Source organism: Pongo abelii, chromosome 8 (assembly GCF_028885655.2).
Source record: "Pongo abelii isolate AG06213 chromosome 8, NHGRI_mPonAbe1-v2.0_pri, whole genome shotgun sequence".
Taxonomy (NCBI): Eukaryota; Metazoa; Chordata; class Mammalia; order Primates; family Hominidae; genus Pongo; species Pongo abelii.
This window is the reverse complement of record NC_071993.2, coordinates 58,716,414-58,742,709: the sequence shown is the minus strand read 5'-3', so window position 1 is coordinate 58,742,709 and position 26,296 is coordinate 58,716,414. Positions and strand designations below refer to the sequence as shown.

Sequence of the window (26,296 nt, the reverse complement as noted above, 5' to 3'; positions counted from 1 at the left end):
CATAAAGAAAAGCCACCCTGGGAGCAAAGCAAGTTAGGGTTGTAAGAGACATTTCTGAGATTAAAGCAGCCAGATCTATGATGGGGTGTGTATGGGTGGTGAAAGAGAAAGAGAACATGAGAATGACTCATGAGACTATTAAACTGACTTAACTGAAATTTTAAAAAAGGGGGAAATACCAACTACGATGCATGCCCACACCCCGCCATGTTTTAACGCTACTCAAGGTCTATGGCTGGGAAAGGCCACTTGTTTTTCTTCAGTGAATGCTGAGACTGTTTTTCTGCCAGAGGTTAAGAATGTCCTGCTTGGTCAAAGAACATGCTAGGAATTTGGAAAAACAGAGGAATGGTTTATCTTCCAATGGAATAGACCTAGATTCTGATACGCTATATGCTATTCCACCAGATCTGGGGAAAATTACAGTAAAACCATTTTTTTTTAGAGTTATCATGGGATATTTAACAGTAACCAAGTCCCCTAGTTATGTTGAATGTGTCCACTGGGCCTGACACGGACTCCTTGCATGGGAAGCGTACATGAAGTCAGGCCAAGTTGTCCAGCTGCATTGGCAATGGCTGGCCAGGAAAGGCCAGGCTGGATCCCATTTCATTTGGGCATTTCATGCCAGGCTGTTGTCCTGTCTGCAAAGGCGCTGCTGACAAGAAGCATCCCCAAACACTCAGTTGCAAGGATATAAATTTCAGCGAGCCTTTTCAATATTCATGCAATTACCCCGGAAAGCACATTTGACATTTCATAAATACAGCAGAATATTTAGCATTTGTCTCTCCTCTCTGCTACCTAAGCATACATGAGAAAATATTCCCCAGAGACCCTGATGTCTGAAATGGTAACAGTTATTGAATCCATAAATTTGATGGATCAAAGTCTTCCTTCTTCATCCCTCTTGTAATTTATAAATGGAAGTGTGACCATATAAATAAGGTGGCAGGGTGTCCTTCCTCATGGAGCACAACCAGTCATTCCTTGCAAAAGGCCAGCCTCCCACCAGCTCTGCCTGCAGCTTTAATCCTTTATGTTTGAGTCTCCAAAGTGAGCTCACAAACCAATAGACCCCCACACAGACCTGTGACCATGGCATGGGGGCCTGAGTGTGGAGGCCCCAGACACCCAGGCAGCAGTAGACAGTGCCAATGACAAGCTTGTGCTCGTGCCTCAGAGCCACCGAACACGATTTCAATTTCCCAAGGACTTTGGGGACCTGCAGATGGATTGAGAGAACTCTGGGACCTTGCACACAGCCCTCCCCATCCTCCCACAACCCACACAGGCTCAGGAATAAAAACTGCAGCTCTTCAGCAGCTCACCTAAGGGTGTATCAATGAGAGAAGCAAAACACCTTGCTTGACCCAAGCCTGGCCTTTGTGAGCCAGCGCTGAAGACAGAGCTTCTGTATAAGAACAGCCCATCTCACAGTTGACCTGTGGCATCCCAAACACAGGCCAGATCTTCATGGACCTGGCTCCTCTTCCCCAGACAGGAAAGTGGTATCTCTCCTGTGTGCCTGACGTGAAACAAGGACCTCCTCTGCCACCAATAGGCTTATGAAGATAAATAAATAATGCATATTTTTCTCTAAAAGAAGTAACAGGAGCCGTTTTCCATACATGAGGCAATAAGGTTGACCTACCTGAGAGTTATTTTCAGATCTATGTAGCGAATTATTTTGACTTTTTTCAATATTAGAGATGAATTCTTACTATGTAAAATGTGTGTTTATATACATGCGTGCATACATACATACATATATAATATGTGTATGTATGCATACATACACGTATATATAATATGTGTACGTATGCATCTGTGGATATATGTGTGTGTCTAATAGTGTGGTGTATCTGATATCAAGTTGATATATGTTCATGAATGTGTATATTAAATTTTATATGTATAATATATGAATGAGCATAAATGTTAATGCCATCCACAGATGTGTATAAAATTATTGTGTGTATTGGTATTTATGACTGGTATTGGTATTGGTAAATACGACTGGTATTGGTATGTGCTTGTATATATGCAAGAATTTATATATGCATAGGAATGCATATATGCATGCATGCATTCATATGAATGAATATGTGTACGTGAGTCTATGTAAGCATAGTTTAAATGTAGTTTATATTTAGTTTGAATTTCTGTATAGCAAAATATGTGTCAGGCACTGTATTTTACATATATTAGTTTATTCTCACATCTTTAAAAATCTATAATTACTTTCATTTTAACTGATGTAGAAAGTTACTGTCAGAGAGAGAATGGTTTGTTCAGGATCCCACAGGTGGCAAAAGGCAAAGTGGAGATTAAATCCTTGGTCTGAAACACTGTAGATAGACAGGGCTCCTAATATATATGTATATACACAAATACTCACGTATGTTGTGTAGGTATGTGGGGTAGGGGTGTGCATGTGCACATATGTATGACAGGGGTCTCCTGTGCAGGGTCTCTGTGCACAGGATTCACCTGCATGCATATGTAGTCTAAGCCACCTCCTCTCATTGATCCATTTATTTTCCTGAAAGCCCTTTCTTCACCATCAGTCTCTTCACAGGATGATTGTCTGTCTGTGACCCTTTGGCCCTTTTAAGTCCTGCTGCAACAGCAGAAGCAATAACCAGCTATGGGACCAGCCACTTCGGCAAGGCCACGCAATTCATCTAGTATATTCAAGAGACCTGCAGAGCCAGGGGTTAGGAGGACCTGGGGTGCTGAGTGGCTCCAAAGTAGGCCCATCAGATTTCTCCAGTTCATGAAGAAAGTAGGCACCTTCAAGTGGAATGTCTTCATAAGGTCCCAAACGAGTTGCTAATCATAAAATGAGGACTGCTGTGTCTTCCACTCAAAGTAGCTGATGGAAGAAAGCCAGAGAAGATAAAAGTGTCTGGCATACAGCTATACAGATGCAGCACTCTAAAAATGTCCTCTTCTTGCTGTGGAGACACAGTACACTGCAGTAGTGCTGGCCAACAGGCAGGTGGATGTTTTACTATTCATCTTCTTTCTTTGAAACCATTATATTTTGCGCACGTGAGTTCACTTCCAGCCTGCATCTCCCTCTTTGGGCACTGCCCATAGTGCAGCAGCAGAGGCCCTGCAGCCATGTGGACACCATGTGATCTGCCTCCACTCAGAGACAAATGATTGGAGGAAGGGGAGCCTCCCACAGCAACACCAGTGAGATTCAGGCTTCAGGAACCTGGACTGAGGTGGAGGGGCTCTTGCAGGCTTCTGGAGCCCGTTGGAACTGACAGCCTCGCTAGAGCAGGACTGAGGCACCCCTGGCACGCTGGGGTGGAGGAAGTTGTTTATAAAGGAAAACAAAAAATTTAGCTGGAAGAAACAGAATCAAGATACCATGTGGCCCCTAGAAGACAAGCAATGACCTTGCTTCTTAAATTTTCATTTCCATGTTCATTCCCTCCCAGACCTGGCTATTACTCCTCACCTCAGGTTCCTTCAGGTAACTGCTATGTCCTTCCAAAAGCACCTCCCTTTTGCTTATAATATTCTGGATGCATTTCTATTCCTGTATTTTACTTATAATATTCTGGGTGCTTTTCTGTTCAGTGATGCCTGAATTTTAAATGCTCAGCTGTGTCTGAGGCACTGAGTGTTCTAGAACATTCCTGCCACCCCTTTCACTGTTCTGACATTCCTATGATCTGTCTCCATCTAGTTTATAGTCTTAGTGAAAAAGAGGCTGGAAAAAAACTCAAAAGGTTGGAATATCCTAATATCACCAAGTAAGAAAGGTGGCCCTGAACATTTATGATACACTGAAAGCCCCTGATTCAAAATATCCTCCTAATCAGCCATCCTTGTTTCTCCTGAAGATGTAGTATCTGCACATAGGATTCTAAAAAGACATTATACATGCAAATATCATGGGTGACATATGACATACACATGTAGCCAAGGGTGACAGCTGGCATCTCTCTGTTCTTTAATATTCAAATAAAATTGGTTCAAAAGTATATGCTTTTCTGTTCTGAAGTTTCATATTTGCCCATGTCTTTGTGATTTCCCAGGGACTTCCTTGTTTATGTCACCCAGTTTCTGCTCTCTGCTTATATTGATGCTCCCCTCCTTTGGTGATTGTCTTAATCTGTCACCTGGAACCCAGGCCCTGTCCTTTGATTTCTGGAAAACACCATTCATGCAGGCATTTTGGATTTGCAGCTGCTTTTCCTGAAGAGGCTCAACAGTGTTGCTCAGCAAACAACCTAAAACTGAACCACACATACCTCGTCCTCTTCTCAGCAGCCTTGGAAGGCCCTTTCCCCTGCACCCCCAACTGTGCCAATCCCTCTGAGCAGGAGAATACTTCCTGCTGCTCCCTTCCCCCACTCTCTCACCTGCTTCTCCTCTGCCCTGCATCAATCTCCTTCTCTCCCACCCACGCTTCCCCCTTAATTTCTCTAAGCATGAACATTTAGCTTTCTTTGATAAACTCCCAACCCACTCAGACAATCCCCACGGGGCCTCCAATCATATCCATAAGGGCCCATTAAGGCTTGTTTTTAAACAAGCACAGTTCTCTCCCTGAGTGGAATTCTGCTCCCAACATCCAAAATAACATTATTTCCCTCCCCCTTACACAGGCAGCTGAAGGAAACAAGGCCCTCTTGAAGAGCTCAGGGACCTCCTTCTGTCCCCAGTCTCTTTTTCAGCTCTGTCCCGATACCTCTCTCCTGACAGCCAGCCTACCTTCCTGCCCAGCTTCTCTCCACGTCGGCCTACAACGGCCTGGCTCCTTCCTGCAAGTCCTTCCTTCTTCCTGGAAGACCTGCCCTTTTCAGCTGTGAAATTCCCCTTCATCCTTCTAAACTCAACTCAAAAACTGCCTTCTCTTGAGACTCCTCTCCCAATTCCCTGAACCCAAGAGGAATTAGACACTGCTGTCCTTGGGCTTTCTCAGACCTCTGTTTTCATGGCAGGAGCAATTGCCCCTGTGGACAACAACATGCTCATACCAGCACCTTCCCCTTCCCAACGAGGAAACTTTTCAGTAGGGGCCAGTTCTTTTCCATCCCTCTATCTTTGTCATGGGAGATGACAAGTAATTACTGCTCTGATAGTGTCACATAAACAAATATATAAATGAAGAACAGGTGACATTTATTTAATCACTCCCACCACCATATGTCAAGCAGTATTCTAGGCACCTGATAATGTATTCACTTGTTTGAGTACCTATGTGTACTTCCTTACCACAACACTACAAGGCAGGAGAGAGCATTAGGTGTTTTTTATACCTGTATCCTGGGACTCATCAATGTTGAGTTTATATAGAATCATCTAGGTAGAAAGGGCTGGAGCTGAAACCTGAACCCAGCCTAGAATCCTAACAATTATAGTGGACTCTGAAAGAAATGAAATTTTTTAAGGTCAAGGGGAAGAAAATGAAGGGTTTCTTCGTGAACAGTGGTTTTAGGTTCATGCAAAAGACATTTACTAGGGAACCACATTGATACTGTGCTAGAGTCAAAAGCCACAAAGACACCTGTACCTTACTATAGCTGTGACTATAGCTGTGACTACTATAGCTATGACTTACTATAGCTGTGACTGTTGTAGCTGTGACTTACTATAGCTGTGACTGTTAGGTGCTCTGAGGCCAAATAACTTTAGTGGGAATTCCTGACCTGTCTTTCAACTGAGGTAGGAAGCACCTGTCATAAATACTCAGGATTCCATAAAGTACAACCATTTTTAATCTCACTGCTGTGTAACATAATGTCAGGAACACACACACACACACACACACACACACACACACAATAATTACAGTCAGGCCTGGTAAATGCCACAGCTCTGTAGACTAATCTGAGGCCAATGGTTGTTACAGGAACTTGGGGTGTGCCTTGGCCATCCAGACAGGTCAGTAACCAGAGTGCTTTGGCTGTAGCCACAGAACAGAAAGATAAGCTCAGAATCATGATTGTGGGCCCCTGGCCCTGCTGAACTGGCCAGGTTGGGAGGAAGCTGACCCTTTTTTGTAACACTTTAATGGCATTTGAATTGTGTTCTCTTTGCCATAAGAAGTGTTAGTCTCTTTGCTAAAATCACACTCTAAAGCTCTCATAAAAAAGATTGTAGTTCCATAAGCCAATATTGACATAAGGACAACAAGAAGCATATGCAAAGAGAGTTTATTTGAACCCGTGGGAACAAATATTTCCTGCTGTCACTCATTAGAAGCATCAGCAGTAGCCAACGTGGAGTTCCTTTCATGTATGTACAAGGAGAACAGGAGCATGAAGATGAGAGCACACATGAAGACAAGGGAAAGGACACTACTCTGGATAAAGCTGATCATGTTTTTGAGCTTTTTGTAAATAGTACAGATAATATATGATTGTATTAGTTAGCTATTGCTGCATAACAAAGCACAGCAAAATTAATGACCTAAATAACACCCATATAGAATTTCTCAGACAACAAGAAGATGGCTGGGTGGTCAGCTGAACCCAGCTCATGCATCTGTGGTCAGCTGGCCAGTTGTTTTGGGTTTGCCCATCTACAGTGACCTCAGCTGGAATGACTGTTCTGCTCTGGGTGGTTTTTCATTTTCCAGCAGGTTAATCCAGGCTTGTTCTCATGGTCATGGTAAGAGTTCAAGAGAAAAGGTGGAAACATGCAAGGCCTTTTGAGGTTTGGAACTAACACACTGTCACCTCTATCACTTTCTTTTTCCTAAAACAAGCCACCAGGCCAGTCCAGATTTCTGGGGCAGGGAAGTAAATGTCATCTGATGGGAGAAGCAGAGGTCACTCGGCAATAAATTTTCTACCCTGCTCAACAGTAACATGGTGAGAAATTAACTAACATTTGTTGAACATTGAAGACTCACTATTACCTAGTTATTTTTATCTCCACTTTTATGATGAGGGAACTAAAATTTAGGAAAGCAACTTGGCCAGGACCAGAAAGCTGGAAAGTAAAAGAGCTGAGGTTTGAAACAAGCCTGTGCCTTTTCTGTTTCACCAAATAGGCCTGACAGCTCTCTGTGCTCTTTAATATTGAAGTAAAGAAGCAGGCATGCTTGACTGTGGGTGTTCACAAGGGATGTGTGACAGGAGGGAGGATTAGCCAAGACGCTGGGGAATAGGCAGTGTCCAGGCAAACAGGGTGGCACAATAGAAAGAAAAACGGCTTTGGAGTTAGACACTCCTGGGTCCAAACAGCTATAAATCTCTTCCCTCATTTGCAAGATGGTGATAGCAGCCCCCTTTTCACAAGACTGTGTGAAGAATAAATATGCTCTGAGCTATCTGGTTTCAGATGCAGGACCTATCACTGGCTGGGTATTTGACCTCAGACAGGTCATTCTGCTTCCTGGGCCTTGGTTTACTTATCTGTAGAATGGGCCTATCAAGGGTCCTTGTCTTATAGAGTTATTGTGAGGATTAAATGAATTCACTTCTGCAGAACATTTAGAATGCCTGACATGTAGTGATATATAATAATCAACATGCAAATATGCCTGTGCACTTACAGTGCCTTAGAGACAAAGGCAGTCATACAAGGCCAGTGTGCTGAACTCAATCGAGGATCTGGCAAAGGATCTGCTATGGAGTGAGCACTTCATAAATTGCACCTCCACATGTAGGGGCTGAGGGGCCTGACAGAATCAGATCTAGAGACAAACTCTGACTTCAGGTTCTGTTTGAGGAGTCAGTGCTTCTGTCCAACTCAGAGGGAAGCAATGGAAATGGGTTTCAAAGCCATTTTATGTGGAGGTACTCAGAGAGAACTTGCTCTTCCAGAGATAGAATTGTCATGCTTTTGGAAGGCACACAGCCCAGAGGGCTGTCATGTGTAGTTGAAAAGTAGGGAGATAAAAGTATTATCAGGGAGAAAACTAGTCATTTTACAGTCACACATACATACACAAATATGCACACATACAAACACACACATACACATATACATACACACACTCACATTTCTATCTGGACAGTTGATGGTATTTGAGTGGAAAATATACCAAAAGAAATAAATAGGCTGAAGTATGTCCAACCTTCAAAATTCATACGTCAAAATACTCATCCCCAATGTCTCAGAATGTGACCATATTTGGAAAGAAGGCTTTTAAAGATGTAATTAATGGGAAAGTAAAACGAAGTCATATAGATGGGCCCTAATCTAATACGACTGGTGTCCTTAGAGGAAGAGGAGATGAGGACACAGACATACACAGAAGCAAGACCACGTGAAGACACAGGGAGAAGGTGGCCATCTGCAAGCCAACGAGAGAGGCCTCAGGAGGAGCCAACCCTGCTGACACCCTGATCTCAGCCCTTCAGCTTCCAGGGGTACAAGAGAATGAATTTCTGCTGCTTCAGCCACTGTCTGTGGAACTTGGTTATGGCTGACTAATACAGTCAATAATTGGCCATTGACTTTATATAAAATGTCAATAAAAGAATGTGGGACTCCCAGACCTAGTTTGTTTTCCCCAGGCCAGGAGAGCTGTGAATTATTATTTTTAATTGTTGCATAATAATTGCCCATATGTATGGGCATGTGTGATATTTTGTTACATGCATAGAACATGTCATGATCAAGTCAGGGTATTTAGAATATCCATCTCCTCAAGCATTTATCATTTCTGTGGAGCTGTGGACTCTTCATGAAAAGTATGGAGGGGCTGGCCTGCAGAACCAGGGGCCAGGGTAGAGGGGGAGCTGGAGACACACTCCCGTCTTTTTCACCACACAAAGTCCTTCAGACACGACCATGCCGCTCTGGTTGAACCCTTATTTCTTTTTTTTTTTTTTTTTTGAGACGGAGTCTCGCTCTGTCGCCCAGGCTGGAGTGCAGTGGCGCAATCTCCCCTCACTGCAAGCTCCGCCTCCCGGGCTCACGCTATTCTCCTGCCTCAGGCTCCTGAGTAGCTGGGACTACAGGCGCCGGCCACCACGCCCGGAGAATTTTTTGTATTTTTTTTTTTTTAGTGGAGACGGGGTTTCACCGTGTTATAGCCAGGATGGTCTTGATCTCCTGACCTCGTGATCCGCCCGCCTCGGCCTCCCAAAGTGCTGGGATTACATGCGTGAGCCACCGCGCCCGGCCTGAACCCTTATTTCTAGGACCCTCCCCAATCTGTGTTCATGGTCAGCTTTGGCCTCAGCCCATGCCCTGGATTTTCCACTGTGGCATCCTGCTGCTCCCACACCTGCCTTCCCTCTCTCCTCCCGCGGGACACCGCAAATCTGACCGAGAGACTACTGTGTGCCACCCCCTGCTCTCTCTGCATCTCCCTACTTTTGAGTCTGAAGAAATGTGAGGACAGAGTATTATGTGCAAACCCATAATGCCTGCCGAGTCTTCAGGGTCCCTTGGCTTATAACTCACTTCACGTGAATATGAACAAGTTGATATTTTTAAGGTTAATGACCCAGTTGCTTATAAGACAGGCAGAGTTTGAAATTAAACAGCTCATAAGAACCGGAAGCCTGTGAAACAACCTTTATTATGCAGCTCGGCCGTATCTGAGAAAACTAACTCATCCTTTGGCACTGATACAACCATCCAAGACTCGTGTTCTCCAGCTAATTTACACTTTGGAAAAAAATTCCCCAAGTCTTCTCACTTCAGCAAGTGTCTCACGTTTTTTTTAAAATTTAATTATGTACATCAGGACTCAACTTGTTGCAGTTGCTGAAAGTAAGCTGAGCTTGCTTACCTATAGGACAATAGAAATAAATTGCCCTAAACAGAATGGGCTGCAGTGAACAATATTGAGAAATTATGCTGATTTACAACACAGATAAAAATTGTCCTTTTTTCACCAGTCAAAATTAAAATTGGGAGGTTTTCAATTATACTACAAGTAGCATATCGTCTATTTTCTCATTTCTTCTTAATTTTAAGAGGCTGTGAGATTTCCATCTTTTTGCACATCTCCTCACTCTTGTCAGTCCACTTTCCTGTCTGTAAGATGGGTCCTGAGTTAATGCAGCCACCCCAAAAATGAAAATTAAAAATCCAAACTGAGTTCTGTCAAATACCAACTCTGTATAGGATTGGGCCTCGCTGGCCACCTGCTGTTTCCTAATGAAAAAGAGTATGCTGAATTTTACCTCCCTATTTGATGGTCTATTTTTTTCCTTTTAAAAATTGTTTTATTATTTAAAAATAACAATAATGCACAGTAGTTCTACCATATTCTAAAATTCAAAGTTATAAAAATATTATTGAATCTTCTCCCCAACTCCTACTCCCACCTGAGTTAAACAGCATTTGCAGTGTCTATCCTTACCTTTCTCTCTAATCATATGAAGATAGATGATAGATAGATAAATAGATAAATAATAGATAGATATGCACATAAAAGCCTTTTTCATTTTTAATTGTTTTACAGAAGTGTGATGATGCTATTCACATGACTGAGCCCTTTGATTTTTGTACTCAATGACCGCTAAATCCCTCTGACCCACAAACATGCACCTCATTTTTCCCTTTTAACTGTAGCATAAAATTTGATAGTAAGAATGTTCTGTGGCTTAATCAACCATTCCCCTCTGGTAGATATTTAGGTTGTTTTTTTATCTCTGTGCTTTCTCTTTTGAATACTGCAAACATTACTGTGATAAACGTTGTACTCATGTTTGTAATATCACCTTCCAAAAGGTCAACATATATAGATACTTTCAGCTGCACTCTGTACACTGATATTATTTTCCTTACAAGTTACAGCAATTTACAGTTAATCAGCAATGTGTTCTTCATGTCTTATTTCACTTAGCTATTATCTATCTAAACTACACATCAAGAATGGGAGTCCTTGACATATTCAGGAAAGTGACCTTTCGTGCTACATGCAATTTGGATTTTTCAGCTACCTATGAATGCCTCTAAATTTTCTTTTCACTTAAGTTAATTTCACTTTTATTCTTTCACTTGCAAGAGACTTGATTAATACATCATATATTTTGCCATACATAGTATTTTTATTATAAGTTTTCTTCTCTAAAGTATGCCCTCATCCACAAATTCTACAATTATTCTCCTAAATTTTCATTTAGATTTTTCATTTGTCAGGAAGTTTTTTTTTTCCTCCATTGGCTTTAGATATAAGCACGCTAAAAGGTTAAGATTTTCTTGATAGCAGGGAGGCATTAGGAATATTTACACATCTATATCATCCTCAATGCTGTCTACTCAGTATTTCACAAAAGAAGGGCTCAGGAGACATCTGTTTAAGAAAAGAAAGGAGAAAAGATTGAAAAAAGAAGGAAGAAAAGGAAGAAAAAAATGGAAGGGAAGGAAGAAGAAAAGAATGAAGGAAAAAAGGGAAGGAAGGAAGGAAGGAAGGCAAGTTTCCCTAGAAAAGAAGGAAAAAAGATGAAAATGTGTTTATAATCTTTTAGGAAAAAAACATTTTTCTATATTACCCAAGATGGTGATGTTAGTCCCCAGGTCTTTCATAACTCTTGTATTTGTTAAGATTTAAGATTTTCTCCTTTTTTCCTTGCTTCTATATATTTTTTTCCTTTCTTTTCTTCAACAAGTATTCCTGAGTGGTCTCTACTGATAGCGACTATTCTTCTATATTCTCACTTCCCTTTTCAGAAGTTCTGGCATGCAGGTCACACATATTTGAGTTGAGTTTAAAATCCTTGATCAATCACCTACAAGCTGGTTTTCCTTGGAAAAGTAGTCTGGCATCCCTGGGCTTGTTCCACCCACCTGTAAAATGTGGCTAATTGGCACCACCCTTACAGATCAGTCATGGGACTTCATTGGGATTACAGGGCAAAGGGCCTGATCCAGGAGGTGCAACACAGATGGCCCTAGGCTGACTTTGTTCAGTTAGTCCTGCCCCCAGATTTCCTTTGACTGCCGCATTCTAACACATTGGGAAAAAGAGGAAACACCGGGCCCTGGGGATGTTCTCGCACATCTCACCTACTTTTCCCCTCTCCTCTCACACCTCAAGTGTGTTGGAGCCCACAGCATGCCAGGAACCAAGCTGCTTTCTTCTGTGTCACAGATTGCCACATAGGATTTGCCATCCCTTCATGTTTTCTGGGTCATAGAACTCCTTGAGAAATCGACGAATGCTTTAGATCCTTTCCTCAGGAAAAAAATAAATATAAAAGCCTCCATTACTATGTGCATATAATTTTGGTGTCACAGACACCCCATAGAGAATCCATCCTTAGACCTCAGTTAAGGGCCTGGATCTGGAAAGTGGTGGCTTCAAACAAATCCAGCCCCTGCATCCTCCAGACGTCATAGCTGACATAAGAATGTATGTGTCTATGGCAGGCAGCCATGTGTGCATCAGCCAGCAGCCTCCACATCAGCGCCCTACAGTGGAATTGTAGGGCTTCCCCAACAACGTGAGTGGTAATGCCCATGGTGGGCTTGGCAGAGGTGACTGCCCATTCTCCATCAGCCAGGCCTGGACAGGGGTGGAGGGTGGAGGGAGGGTGCCCAGAGAGTTTCCCATGTTTTTTCTCTCTTGTGCTTACTTGGCAGTTTGTCAGTTAGTAAGGAAAAATGAAATGTGGCTATCTTATTTAAGTGACTATATTATTTAACCCCCATAACAGCCCTGAATGAGCTTGTTATCATTCTTCCAGATTACGGATGGAGGAGTCTGGGAGAGGATATGACTTGGTTGAGGCAACATCAATAGCAAGAGGTGGAAGGGACCATATCCGTGCCCAAAACCCGTGCTTTAATATTCCAGTGCGGTTTAGTCAAATCCAGACTGCTGCATGTTCTAGGACTCAACAATCTAATAAAATCAAGAAGCTAACCAAAGAGAAGAAAGAAGCCACCCACCCTCAGGAGCAGTTTTCTAAATATCTATGGACATATCCAGAGGACCCAATGTTAAGGCAACACAAATCAGGCCTCACCGACCATGAAGACTCTAGAGGCAAGGATCTAAATGAATGAAACTGAGTGCGACCTTGGGGAAAAGTCTCAATGAATCTCATCACAGACACAACGGTGCCTGTCCAAGTTCAATCAGACAAGTATTGGTGTGCGACTTCCCTCCCAGAGCCAGACCTGTGCTGGTGCTAGGGATAGTAGGATAAATAATACATGGTCCTGGTCTCCAAAGGGCTCACAGACTCACAAGAGGAAGATAAGTGCAATGCAAAGTAAGAAGGTGTCTGCAAGATGCTGCAGGGGGTAAAGAGAGAAAGTAATTGTGCTAAAGAGTGGTAAAAATCCCCTACAAGATGTTAATATGACAGCTGGGTATTTTCAAAAAATGTAGCAGTTTGCCGTGCTTAGAAAAGAAAAAGGGAGACATTCCAGGCAAAGGAAAGATCATGAAAATGAATAGCTTATGCATTAGTAACAACATGTCTAAAATGTCAGTGGCTTATCACAACAAAGATTTTCATCAGTTGTAGATCCACATCTTCAAGGAGAGTCTGGGATGGGGTTGGGAGCCTGGATGCTGCTCCACACCGTGATTAAGGGACCTAGGCTGAATGGATGACCTCCAAGGTCACAGGCCAGGAAGAGTCTGGACAAGGAGAAACAGTTGTTAATAACTCAGCCCAGAACTGACACACTTTATTCTCACTCTTCTTCATTGGCTAGAGCTAGTCATTGAACCCCACCTAACTGCAAGGGCAGTGGAAAATGTTTTCTTCCTAGAGAGCAGAGCCACAACTCAGTGAACACTGGTTGTGTCTTATGGAGTTTTGGGAAAACGTGACTAGTGGGATTTGTTGGATCATGGTTATATGCTATGTGCATACCAGGACAGTGTGTGCTTAATACATGTTTTAGAATCTTTTTTTGTCCATGGTTTCTGCAAACCAATTTACGCTGATAATTAGGGAAGGGTCATATATGTTTGTATTAGAAATGAGCAGTCGAGTGTGGTGGGTGGCACGCGCCTGTAATGCCAACACTTTGGGAGGCCAGAGGCGGTTGGATCACCTGAGGTCAGGAGTTTGAGACCAGCCTGGCCAACACGGTGAAACTCTGTCTCTACTAAAAATACAAAAATTAGCCGGGTGTGGTGGCACATGCCTGTAGTCCCAGCTACTCAGGAGGATGAGTCAAGAGAATCATTTGAACCTGGGAGGCGGAGGTTGCAGTGAGCTATCATGCCACTGCACTCCAGCCTGGCCGACAGAGTGAGACTCTGTCTCAACAAAAAAAAAAAAGAAAGAAAGAAATGAGCAAAAACTAAATATTCTCTTTCATGTTCACAGACCCTCCAAAATCAAGAAAATATTTCAGGGAAACGCCACATGGAGAGGACATGCAGGACAAGTGATGAGAATAATCTTGTTCTGAAAAACCCCCTGAAGGCAAGCTTGCTAACAGCTTGGAAACCTGGTTTCCAAACAGCACCTCTGTCTGACTGTCTGGAAATCATCCCACCCTCTCTGAATCTTGCAATAGGCATCTCCAACTGACATCTCTCACTGCATCATGAGGCAGTAGCTCCTCTGAGTCACTTCCCAGCTGGGACTGGGTCTGCTCAGCCCAGCCACTCTGCCTCTCCCACCCCTCCTGCAGCACCACCATTACCCACTTTTTTTTTCTGGTTTCTGTAGAACAGCCTGGTCCTTCATAGACTCGAATTCTCTCACCACCATGACACTGGGCTAGACAAGCTCTCTCGTGGCCTGCAGCACCTTGGTATTCTCAGACTCACACTTGAGGGCATTTTTATTCTTTTCTTTGCAGTCATTTTGTCCTTTCACTGGAACTTATCTTCTCTGCTTCTCAAGTCAAGAGTGGTACCATAAGAAAACCATGCCTTGTTTCTGCCAGCCCCAGCTCTAAGCAACTCCCACCTGAACCGCTGCAAGAACCTCCCAACCATCCTCTCCACACCTAGGCATGCACTTTCTAATCTATTTTCTATACCTCAGCTACAACCAAAGCCACAGAACACAGCAGTTAAAGGTGCAGCCTTTAGAATCACCCCAAGTTCTAGCTATTTCGCTTCTTTGAGCCTTCCTATCTGCAAAGTAGGGATGATCATTAGATTTACCTCATTCAATGGTTGTGATTGCTAAATGCAATAATGTGCAGGGTACTCAGCAAAGTTGCTACCACAGTGCAAGTGCTCCATATATTTTACCTATCATTATCATCATCTTCAACATCATTACCATTGCAGACCGCACGTGCTTAGAATTGGCCCAGCTTCTCCTGGCAACTGGACAGAGAACAGCATGAATCACCATGGCTTCTTGCACCACACTTCAAAAATGGAAATATTATTGCTCCAAGATCCTGCCCACAAGACCCGCAATGGCATGTCAGTGAGACTGGTGACCATCATTGTGGGCACCATCATAGCTGCATAACAACACTTGGCCATTGGATTGCACAATATGGCACAGAGAGCCACCTCTAGGGAGTCTGAAACCCCATGTCCATGATTGAAGGTGATTTTGAGATGTGGGAAGAGAAAGCGGGTATCAGTGATGAGATCTAGGTGCTCAGAAATAGGGCAGGCAAAACAATTGCATGAACCCACAAACCTCCACAGTGTCTGTAATGTATAGTCCACTTTTGTGGCACTACATTTTCAGAGATACGACTAATCTCAGTCTCTTCATCTGCAAAGCTTCCTGAATCCTTCTTTCCAGGATGAATAAATTTCCTGGCAAAACAAGACCCAGGGGAAAGTTTTGAATCCATATAATAATATATAACTGCATTTGCCACAAACTCTTGATTCAACAGAACTGATTTTGTGCGCTTAGTCCTTGCCCTGGGGATAGAACATGAATAAGAGAGACAAGGGGCCTGCTCTCATGGTCTTATCCTTTAGCAAGAGAGATAATAAACAGGTAAAGACATAAATAAGTAATAGACCTTCGGAGGATGGTAAGATCTACAGATAAAAATATAACAGGGTAATGAGCTAGAGAAGGTTAGAGAAAGAGAGGATTGCTGGGAAGATGGAAGGGGTTGCATGTGGCCACTGGGAAGATGTAAACATTTGTAATCCAGGTCTGTTGTGCATGGGACAAGGACACACAAACAGGGTAGTGTGGAGAAAGGACAAAGTGACATGTGCTGGCACCAAGAAGGAGCTCCAGAAATGATGGATGTTATGTTAGAATCTACTGGGTGTCATCAAGGGTGACCCAGGTACAGATCCTCTGGACTCGGGGGGAAAAAGAGCCAGACAATTAGCCAAATTGGAGGCACCCCTTCCCAGGAGACAGCCCTTTTGAGCAAGCTGCCAGTGACTGTCCCCTACATTCAGAGATGCTGCTGCCTGAGCTGCCAGGTTTCACATGCACAGGGCTGGCCGGGAATCAAGAGGCCCTTCTTCTCACGTTAAAGCATAGCAGTCTGTTCTGTTCTCCTGTCATGTCATAAATAAAGGAGCCTTGATCTCATAAAATGGGCATCTCTGGCTTTGTTGTAAGTGAAGTGCCTGAGGACAGATGATTGTAGCTGCACAGGATAACTGAACATAGAGGAATGCGGCCACCTCAGTGTACCAGGGAGTGCTCTAGAGAGGAGTAGCCAGCAGCCTCCAGGGTGCTCCAGAAACCTACATGAAAACAACCAGGCCAGAACATCTGGTGAGGTCAGAGCTGAGTCCATGCACCTCAGAGCTTTTGTTCTTCCTGACTAATTGTGCTCCTGCTGGTGTCACAGATCAGAGAAGAGGTGCCAGGGACATGGGGTACAGGAAGCACAGGTTAACAAGAGTACATTCGCACACAAGCACAAGAAAAGCAATTAGGAAAAGACAGCAGGATATCCACCTGGCCTTCAGCCTGTTCTCTTGGTGCCTTCCCAGGGTCTGGGAAAGGTTTGCCTGTTTCCTGTGAACTGAATCACAGGCAGCTCTAAAGGCAGGAAGACCCCTGAAATGCCTGGCTGAGATTCTGGGAGGAGATTCTTAAAGGTGAGTGTCAGCATTAATAGCTCAGTGTGATTCTTTTCTCAGGAAAATGTTCACAAATTTCATTTTGCTCTCAAAAGGACCGATGGCCCCCAAAAACCTTTCAGAGACAGAGCTCTTACGACTTTACTGTGCCAGATGTCATCCCATGTCCAGGAACCATGTCTCAGGGGAGGAAACTTTTTACTGAAGGGGCATGAAGAGGGGAAAGAAGACTGGCCCTGGGTCCAGCATTGTGTCAGCTGCTTCACATCCAGCATCTAATGCAGTTGCCCCATCTCATGCTCAAGCTGTAAGGCTACCTTAGTTTCCCCAATTAACAGATGAGAGGGCCAAAGCTCCAAGCAGTTGGGCAGGTTGCCCAGGATGGATGCATATATAGAAGATGGAACAACCCAGAGTGGTGTGATTCCAAACCATGCTTTCTCCATTGCATCACAGTGATCTTTAAGATCACCAGCAGAGTGGAGTGGGACTTCAGGGTAAGATCACATCAAGATATCAAGTCCAGACAGGCCAACCCCACACCGTTCACATGATCTCTGAAACAACTTTTCAAGAGCAGCATTGTGAATTCAACTCGACACTCTTCCATCAAGCAAGGACGGAAAACTCCAAATGACTGCAAGACAAGAGCTCCCAGGAAACACAGAATTCCAGAGGAGATTCTTCTTTTGAAGCTTCTGTGAATGAAATCTCATAATCAGGTGGGGTTTTGAGCTGCCCTCTCCTTAAAAGTACCTTACAGCCCTGTGGTTTTAGATTGGGTTCCTACTCAGTGTGGGGATTTTTTTTTTTTTTTTTCGAGACGGAGTCTCATTCTGTCGCTCAGGCTAGAGTGCAGTGGTGTGAACTCGGCTCACTGCAAGCTCTGCCTCCCAGGTTCATGCTAGTCTCCTGTCTCAGCCTCCCGAGTAACTGGGACTACACGTGCCCGCCACAATGCTCGGTTAATTTTTGTACTTTTAGTAGAGACAGGTTTCACCATGTTAGCCAGGATGGTCTTGATCTCCTGACCTCATAATCCACCTCCCTCGGCCTCCCAAAGTGCTGGGATAACAGGCGTGAGCCACCACACCTGGCCAGTGTGGGGGTTTTTTAAACATGTAAGTGCCTGGGTGGGTCAGTGAATAACATTCCTGCTGGCATAAGATTCTAGCAAAATTAAGACCTTTAAGAGTATAGCTTTTATCTTATTCAAATCCCATTTTCACAGATGGGAGAATTGGGGCAGAACTGGCAAACAACCTGTCCAATGTTGTACAATTTTTGGTGCCTGGAGTTGGCCAAGCTGGAAGTCAGATCTAGCTTTGACTTGTTCAGTGGGAAGGACTTCTTCCTTTTTGCATGCCTTGCTTTCTCATACCATTTCCCGGCTCTGAGGGAAAGCTAGAGTGTCTTATTTCACAGGTCAGTGTTATCCCTGCACTTACAACAAGGTACTGTGGAAAGAGCATGGCCTGGAAGTCCCAACAGTCTGGAATGAAGTTTTCTCTGCCAAGGCTGTCCACTGATTCGACCCTCAGTCTCTTCTTATGGTAATGGGAAAAAACAATGTCTATGATATAGGGTAGTTGTTAGGAGACAATGAGATCAAGCACACAGAGCACTTAATAGGTCCTCAATGGATGATAGGTATCTCTTATAATATTCCAACATCAATTGTGACTGCAGCTCAGCTGGCAGGGCCAGCTTATAGTTTGTGACACTGCACTGCTGGCCCCAAGTGGAATTCCTTGCCCTTGGTCTGGTCACATGCTCTTCCCTTGCCAGTTGCTCTTTAAGAGGAACCAATTTCACACTTCCAGATAGCTCCACATTGCAAATTGTGTTTGTTTTAAAATAATGAATAGTGGCATTATTATCCTCACTGCTCTCCAGGGCACTCTGTGCCGAATGTATGTCTTTTGCATTAGTAGAGCTTCACTGCAGCAGATAAATGGGCCAGCGCCTGAGCTCAAATGCATGGAAGCAAGGAAGACCCACCCCACCTGTCTCCCACGTCTCTCAGTGAAACCTTCCCAGGAGGCTGCCAGAAAGGCTTCAGATGCTTGGGGAAGCAGTCAAATGTTTCAGCAGCCAAGTCTCTGTCATCCTCCTGCCTCTCCCTGACTCTCAGATGATGTCCATAGTGAATGGAGCTGTTGAGGAAGCCAGAAAGGAACTGAGGATGTGACAAATAGATTCTTGCATAAAACAAACCAACAAAAATTTAATGGGTGCATTGAACTCCAGGTAAGTTCAAGATGCTCAAATGAGATATGGTTATTTCCAGTGATGTCAGCAATGAAGTCCCTGATCGGAGCAATCATAAGCCAGGGGAGTTCAGCCAAGTTGCTTTTCCTTTTGTGATCTGGAACAAGATGCCGCATCTCTTTGTTCTCTTGATAGTGAGGAGTAGGTGAGGCTCACCAAGAGGCTTCTGTTGCTTTTTATTATTATTATTTATTTGCTTTTTTTTTTTTTTTTTTTTAGATGGAGTCTTGCTCTGTCACCAGGCTGGAGTGCATGGTGAAATCTCAGCTCACTGCAACCTCCACCTCCCAGGTTCAAATGATTCTCCTGCCTCAGCCTCCTGAGTAGCTGGGACTATAAGCGCGCACAACCACACCCAGCTAATTTTTGTATTTTTAGTAGAGGCAGGGTTTCATCATGTTGACCAAGATGATCTCAATCTCTTGACCTCGTGACCCACTCGCCTCGGCCTCCCAAAGTGCAGGCGTGAGCCACCGCACCCGGCCTTCTGTTGCTTTTAAGAGAGGAAATAGAGGCTCTTCTTCCTGCTTCCTAGTCCTTCCCCTTGGGTGGGTGAAGGTGGGAATCATCTACCATTAGTCTGGTAGGACAGGCCTGCCCAGTATGTGTGGTCATATGCTGAGTTCAGGTCTCTGTGTTGAATGCCACCTTCCTTGCCACACTGAAAAGGAAGATTTGGCTGGGACAGGTCTGAGCCCATCATAAGGGTTGCAAAACAGAAAATCCATCAGTTAATGCTTCTGATGATGCAGAGGCTTCCAATGCACACTTTTTGACCCATACATTTATGCTCAGTACAATTACACACAGTCATAGAGCTATCTTGGCTGGCTGAAGGAAGAAGACACCCATCACACAACTTTAAATGTGAGAGAAGTCAAAGCTTTTTATACATAAATACCTTCCCCATTCCCACACTAAGCCTCCTGGAGCACCACCTTGTAATATTGGCTACATGATGTTTTTTGTTTTGTTTTGTTTCTTTAATTCTGGGATTATATTGTACAATTTTATCTTTGTCTTATATTTGTTAAAAACACTAATTTGTTTAAAGTAAGCGTGTAATGTCTATAAATTCTATGACCCTCTTTTCAATTTCTTTATGTTTTTGATGTATCAGGAGTCTCAAAAATAGAAGTGCCTTGGATCTCTGTCAGCCTCTAAGGGGTCCCATGGGAATGTGCCTCTCCTTCCTCTCAGTTGCATTCCCTAGCGTCTGTCTCCTGTGAGAGATGCTTCCCATCTCTGGCATTCTACTCTACTTCATCCTGTGTGTGACCTCCCCAGAACTGTGGAATGGAGTTCCAAGACACAGAGGTAGGTTTTCAGGTGGAGGTGGTCAGAGCAGGTGACCTGCCCAAGGTCAGGAATCTCCTTAAATTCTGACGAATATTCTGTACTTGTTCACCATAGTTGATCAGAGCTGTGCTAGGAATAAAGCGCTGCTTCACTTGACTTTTTTCTCTGCACACATATTTCCCAGGAGGCCCTTGCAGGGAAAGGTGACTTGTCAATGGCATCTACAGCAAATTTGATTGTTCTTGGATCCCCTTGTCAAATATCACCAGAATATCAGCTTGAGATCTCCAAATAGCCCCACAGCCAGCATAGTGCCAACTATAACATGATCAACATTTTGCATCTATTCAAAATTACCAATAAAAGGCCCATTCACCAAGCAGAGGGATTCTGAGGATGCAGAACAGAGCTTCTGCTGGTCTCTGCCTTAATTATCATCTGTCCCATGTCAGACATCAGTGCACAGAAACAGAGCTTCATCCACCTAATGAGAGCCATGAGCCAGAAGCTTTGGGCTGATGATGTGTCCTTGAGCCTCTTGCCTTTAATTTACTTTCCTTTACTTGTGGCTCCTGGTCTGTGAGATGCTTCTTGATGCCAGTGTCTTGACTCATACACTGAGATTATCTCTGCCTAGGCATCTCTCTCAAGTCTGTTCTGTTATACAATAGCTGGAGACTGAAGGTGAGGCAGGTTTCTCCAGTTTCTCAATCTCAGAAATGAGACATGACCCAGGATCCCCCATGCAATCCTGAGCCAGGGGCTGGCAGAACACTGGGTGCCAATTTGAATACAGGAGCCCAGAGTCCCTTCAGGACTGCTATCCACCCCTCCATTCTTGCTGAGAATCTCCCTCCCTTCAGCCATCTCGGACTCTAACACACAAGATTTAGATGAAATTTGAAGAGAGAAGTCAAAGCTTTTTATATATAAATGCCTTCTCTATCTCCACACCAAGCCTCCAAGTCTCTCTGTGTTGTGCCATCTTTCTGGAGAGGCAGTGAAAGGGATACATTACTTCCACATTAGCCTACAATACCCACTAGTAGACCCTGTATACCAGTAGGAGTGATAACAACAGATTCCTCGAACTCATTGCTCTCAAATACTAGCAAGCCTCAGAATCACAAGTGGGCCTTCCTCACTCAGAGATTCTGATTCCATATATTGGGGTTGGGCCTGAGAATCTGCATCTCTTAAAAGTTCCCAGGTATCCCTAATGCTGCTGGTCTAGGTTCACGTGAGAACTACCACTGGAATTCACTTCAGGACAGCACTGCACCGCACATTGAAAGCCATCGAGGGCTAACCCATCTCTCTCCATTTCAGACTACTTTCATTGTGCTTCTTTCCAGAGACTTTGGCCTTCCACTGTAACAACTCCTCAGAAATGCTACTTACCTGCCCCAGTGCCATGACCTAGGACCTCTCTCAACTACTTTTCTCTTCCCTATAAATAATACCAGCATGGTCTGCAGAGCCAAAGTGGAATGGGCAGCTTTATGTGCCAGGCTGAGGGAGTGCTCTTCCTGGGGAGTTGCTTAACCACAGTCTGTCTCAGCCAAGAGCTGGGGTTCCACTTCCCCAGAGATCTGGTTGTTTCACTCACTCAGCAGCCTCTTGCCTTGTCTAGTCTTGTTTCCCAGAGAAGCTCCCTTTTCTGGACTGCCAATCAAATATTGCCATGTTCTTTCAATCCCAGAAAGAATCAAAATAGCCTTTGGGGAATTTTATCCATATAGGAAAGCAGTGAAGTTTGGGCAAAAAAGAGATTATGTGACCCAAGTATATTATCCTGCCACTAGCGGTAGACATCTCCGAGTTCCAACAGCTATAGGAGAAAGAAGGACTCAGCCATGGGTTTGATTCCATTTGATTCCACCATCATTTACTAAGCAATCTCCGTGTGCTGAGAACTGCAGCGTTCTAGAGATGCCTGCTAACTGTTTCCCAAGAAGTTCATAAGAATGACAATAATGACAGCTCCCAGTACCATTACTGCAGGGCTCGGCAGCATCAGAAATTGCTTGCACATAGCCCACCCACCCTTACCATCAAAAGAGTTTGCTGGATTCTACGTGCCAGACTCTGCATTAGGAGACCCTCCAGTCTCCTAATGGGGCTTCGTATTGAACAAACTCAAACCAAAGCCAGGCAGCAAAGGAACCCATCAACACAACCCATATAGTTGAGCCCCTAGCCGCACAGAGCAGGGTGAAGAAGGGTGGGAGATAGGGTGAGAGAGGCAAATGGAAGATGCCCAGTACATTTCCCAAAGAGTGAAACTGCATTTGAGAGAAAGGGGGCCCTGTGGGCAGGCATTTAACCCCAGATGGGAAGGTGGGGAGGGGTGGCTAATACAAAAAAATTCAAAAAACCCTAAAAAATGGCTACGAACTGAGTATCCCTAATATGCTTTCAAACAAAAGATCTGGCTACACACTTGAAAGACCATAAGGCACAAAATGACTCAACTCTTATTATGAGAGGAACTTGACTTTCATATTCAATATCAAAAAATAGAAGAGGGGCACATTAATTAAGAAGATAGACAGGGGATCTCATAAGGGTTTAGAAGGGTATTAGCATTTTCTTTGAGTCTAGAAGAAAAGGGAAGCACTTCAATAGAAAAAAGGTCATATGTAGGATAATCTGAATAAAGGCATGAAATCAGAAAAATAAGAATGTATTCAAGGATTGATGAATTGCCAGGAACACGGCAATGCACAGTATACTGGCAGGAAAATGTGGTCAGATTCATATGAAAAAGTAGACTGGTGCCAAATCAGAAATATTTTGGAATGGCAGACAAAGAACAGACTGCTATGTATGCAGCCGGGCATGTTCAAACGGAGAGTAGCTTGCTCAGTCCAAGATGCACGTGGCACTAACCTGCCAGGTAACTCAGCTGCAGGATGGAATAGAGGACACTGAGGGCAGATGGAGAAGGCCAGTCAAGAGGCACACAGTAAAGATGGAAAATGGCTATGGACAGTGGGAGGGGGAGAAAGGAGTAGCTGCAAAATATGTTATAAGGTTAGCAACAAACACATGGACATCTAGACATCACGGTGGGTGGAGAGGGAGAACCAAGTGTTCCTCTGAAATTTCTCCACTATCTTCCTATGAAGATGTTTCTGCCATTCATCATGATTATTTGGGATGAGGCTAAGGGGTAATTCAGTTGTAGAAGTTACTGTAGGACATCCAAGTTTCAATGCTATATCTGGTAGCTGAGAGTATAGATCTTATGTGGAAAACTACAATGAGGTGATGGGTTTTAAAACAGGGTGAAAATTGAGGCAAGAATTAGAGTCAGGGACCATTTAAGAATGTGACATATATGACATAGAGTAACTCTGGCTTGGGAATGGTTCTATACATTGTCTGATGAATACAAAGATGAAGTCTGAGGGAAAACAGGGAAGGAGGATTCCAGGGTGAGGAGGGTTTAGAAGTAGGTAACCAAGGTTTCAGCAACATCATTTGCTAGATGTTAAAAAGCTCTGAGATACAAGCAGAAGGAAACCAGTATGTGTCCTGGTTATAAGAGGAAGCGCATGGAGAACCAAGCCCTTTAGAGTCTGCAGTCTCTCTGGAGCCAGCTCCCAGTTTTCTCTCTTTGGAATGTATTAGGTTCCTGCAACTGTTGTAACAAATTACCACAAACTTTGTGACTTAAAACAACATAAATTGTATTATATTTCAATTCTAGAGGTCAGAAATCTGAAATGGGTCTTATGAGGCCAAAACAAAGGTGTTAGCCGGGTGGTGTTCCCTTGGTGGCTCTAAAGGATAATCCATTTCCTTTCCTTTCCCAGCTCACAGAGGCTGCTGACATTCCTTGGCTCACAACCCCTTTCCTCCATCTTCAAAGCCAGCAGATGAATGTCATCAGTTCTCTCTCTGATCCTCACACTCTTGCCTCCTTCTTTCACTTATAAAGACACTTGTGATGATATTGACCTGCCTGGGTGGGCCAGAATAATCTCTCCATCCCAAGACCCTTAACTTAATCACATCTGCTAAGTCCCATTTGCCATGTAAGGCAACATATTCACAAGTTCTAAGAATTAGGGCATGGAAGTTTTGGGGGGGGGACGGCATTATTTGCCTATCACAGAGAATACACTTTGCCCTACTTGGAATGCCCTAGAATATTCCAGATATCCCTTAAAATACAGACAGTTTAATTAGCACCTGCTTGGGACTCATTCACTGATGACACCTCCAGGCAGCTACTCCCTCTCTGTTCCCTGCTCCTCCGGGATGGAACTCAGCACTCAAGAGACCACCAGGCTGGTTCTACTGCCACCAAGGACTCTCCCTCTGATAAGGACAGCAAGAAACTTGATCAAGCCATTTCCATATGCTCAAGGACTAGCAAGATTCCTTTTTTTAAGGATGATTTTTTTTTTGGAAGAAGGAAGGGGAAACAAAAGAGAATATGACAGATGACGAGTTAGTGAGTGCAGCGCACCAGCATGGCACACATATACATATGTAACTAACCTGCACATTGTGCACATGTACCCTAAAACTTAAAGTATAATAATAATAATAAATAAATAAATAAATAAATAAAAAGGAAAGAAGGAAGAAAACTGAAGATTATGATTGAGTCTATTTAAGTTAGGCCTTTTCTACATTTTCTTGGTTCAGCTCTCAAACAACACAGTTTAATAGGCATTGTAATCCATATTTTATTCATGAGCAGATCAGGACTCAGAAAAGAGATTTGACTTGCCCAAAGTTGAGCTAGGAAGATAGGAGCTGGGAGCTGTCTGGCTTTTGACACCATATTGTCAACCATGATCCCCTAGGTTTACTCCACCCCAGCCACACTGGACAGCATGCTGCCCCTACACATCACTCCTTCTCACTGCAGACACATCACTCTTTCCTGCCACAGTGCCCTCATACTTGCTACTCACTCTGCCTAGAATATTCTCTTCTAAACATTGTCATATCACTTGCTCTATAACTTTAGGTGTCTGATCAAATGTCACCTCTCCAGTAAGGCCATTTAAGACCAGTCTTTCTATAATAGGTCGTTTCCTCCAAAACACTCTTGAGCCCCTCACTCTGGTGTATTTTTTATCAAAACACTTCTCACTAGTTGAAATCAAACTACATATATATAATATATTGTGTGTGTGTGTGTGTGTGTATGTGTGTGTGTGTGTGTGTGCGCGCGTAAAGGTCCAGGAAGGCAGGAACTTAACACATTTCTGTGCCCCTAGAGCCTAAAAAAAAAAATCTAGCATAGAAAAGGTATTTCTCAATAAATGTCTATTGAATGAATGTGTCAACTGCAGAATGATGAGGTTTATAAATTTGGAAAGGAGAGCTTTATTTCTCATAAAGTTTTGCAGCCTGCAGGCTGGCCTTTCTGACAACCTAGGTAGCACAGCTTCTGGTAGGAAGCCAGAAACAGATATTTAAAGGGAGGGACAGGGGGAGCAGGAACGCACGCTGAACGGGGTGGCTGAATATGCATATTTAATAAGCTATAGGAGTTATTAGTATTCATGAAAGGAGAAATGTGCCCATGTTCAATTGAACTTTATGCCCCTTAATGGGACCCCTGTACAAAAAATGGTGGTGTTAGCATGATCTGAGGGTGGAGTTGTCAGTCCTCTAATGTCAAAAGATGAAACAGAGGACAAAAAAACCCTCACTACATATTCTTAGTGGACTAGCCAGAACAACTCCGTGGTGGGTGTCTCTTATCAGATAAAACAGGAGGGGCAGTGTCGGGCAATTAATTGAAATCAGTAGCGAAGTCTTCTGAATGGGCTGGTTTCTGTTATGCCCTTAGGGAAGAAAGCCTAATCG

General features: G+C 43.7%; 1 long non-coding RNA gene across 1 annotated transcript; it reads left to right on the top strand.

The window, feature by feature from the left end:
• The first annotated feature begins 4 nt into the window (after positions 1-4).
• Positions 5-16,415, top strand: LOC100938947 (uncharacterized). The gene is made up of 3 exons (XR_152076.4): positions 5-292; positions 12,178-12,383; positions 14,232-16,415. It is a non-coding gene; the product is annotated as an uncharacterized LOC100938947 (long non-coding RNA).
• The last annotated feature ends 9,881 nt before the right edge of the window (positions 16,416-26,296 follow it).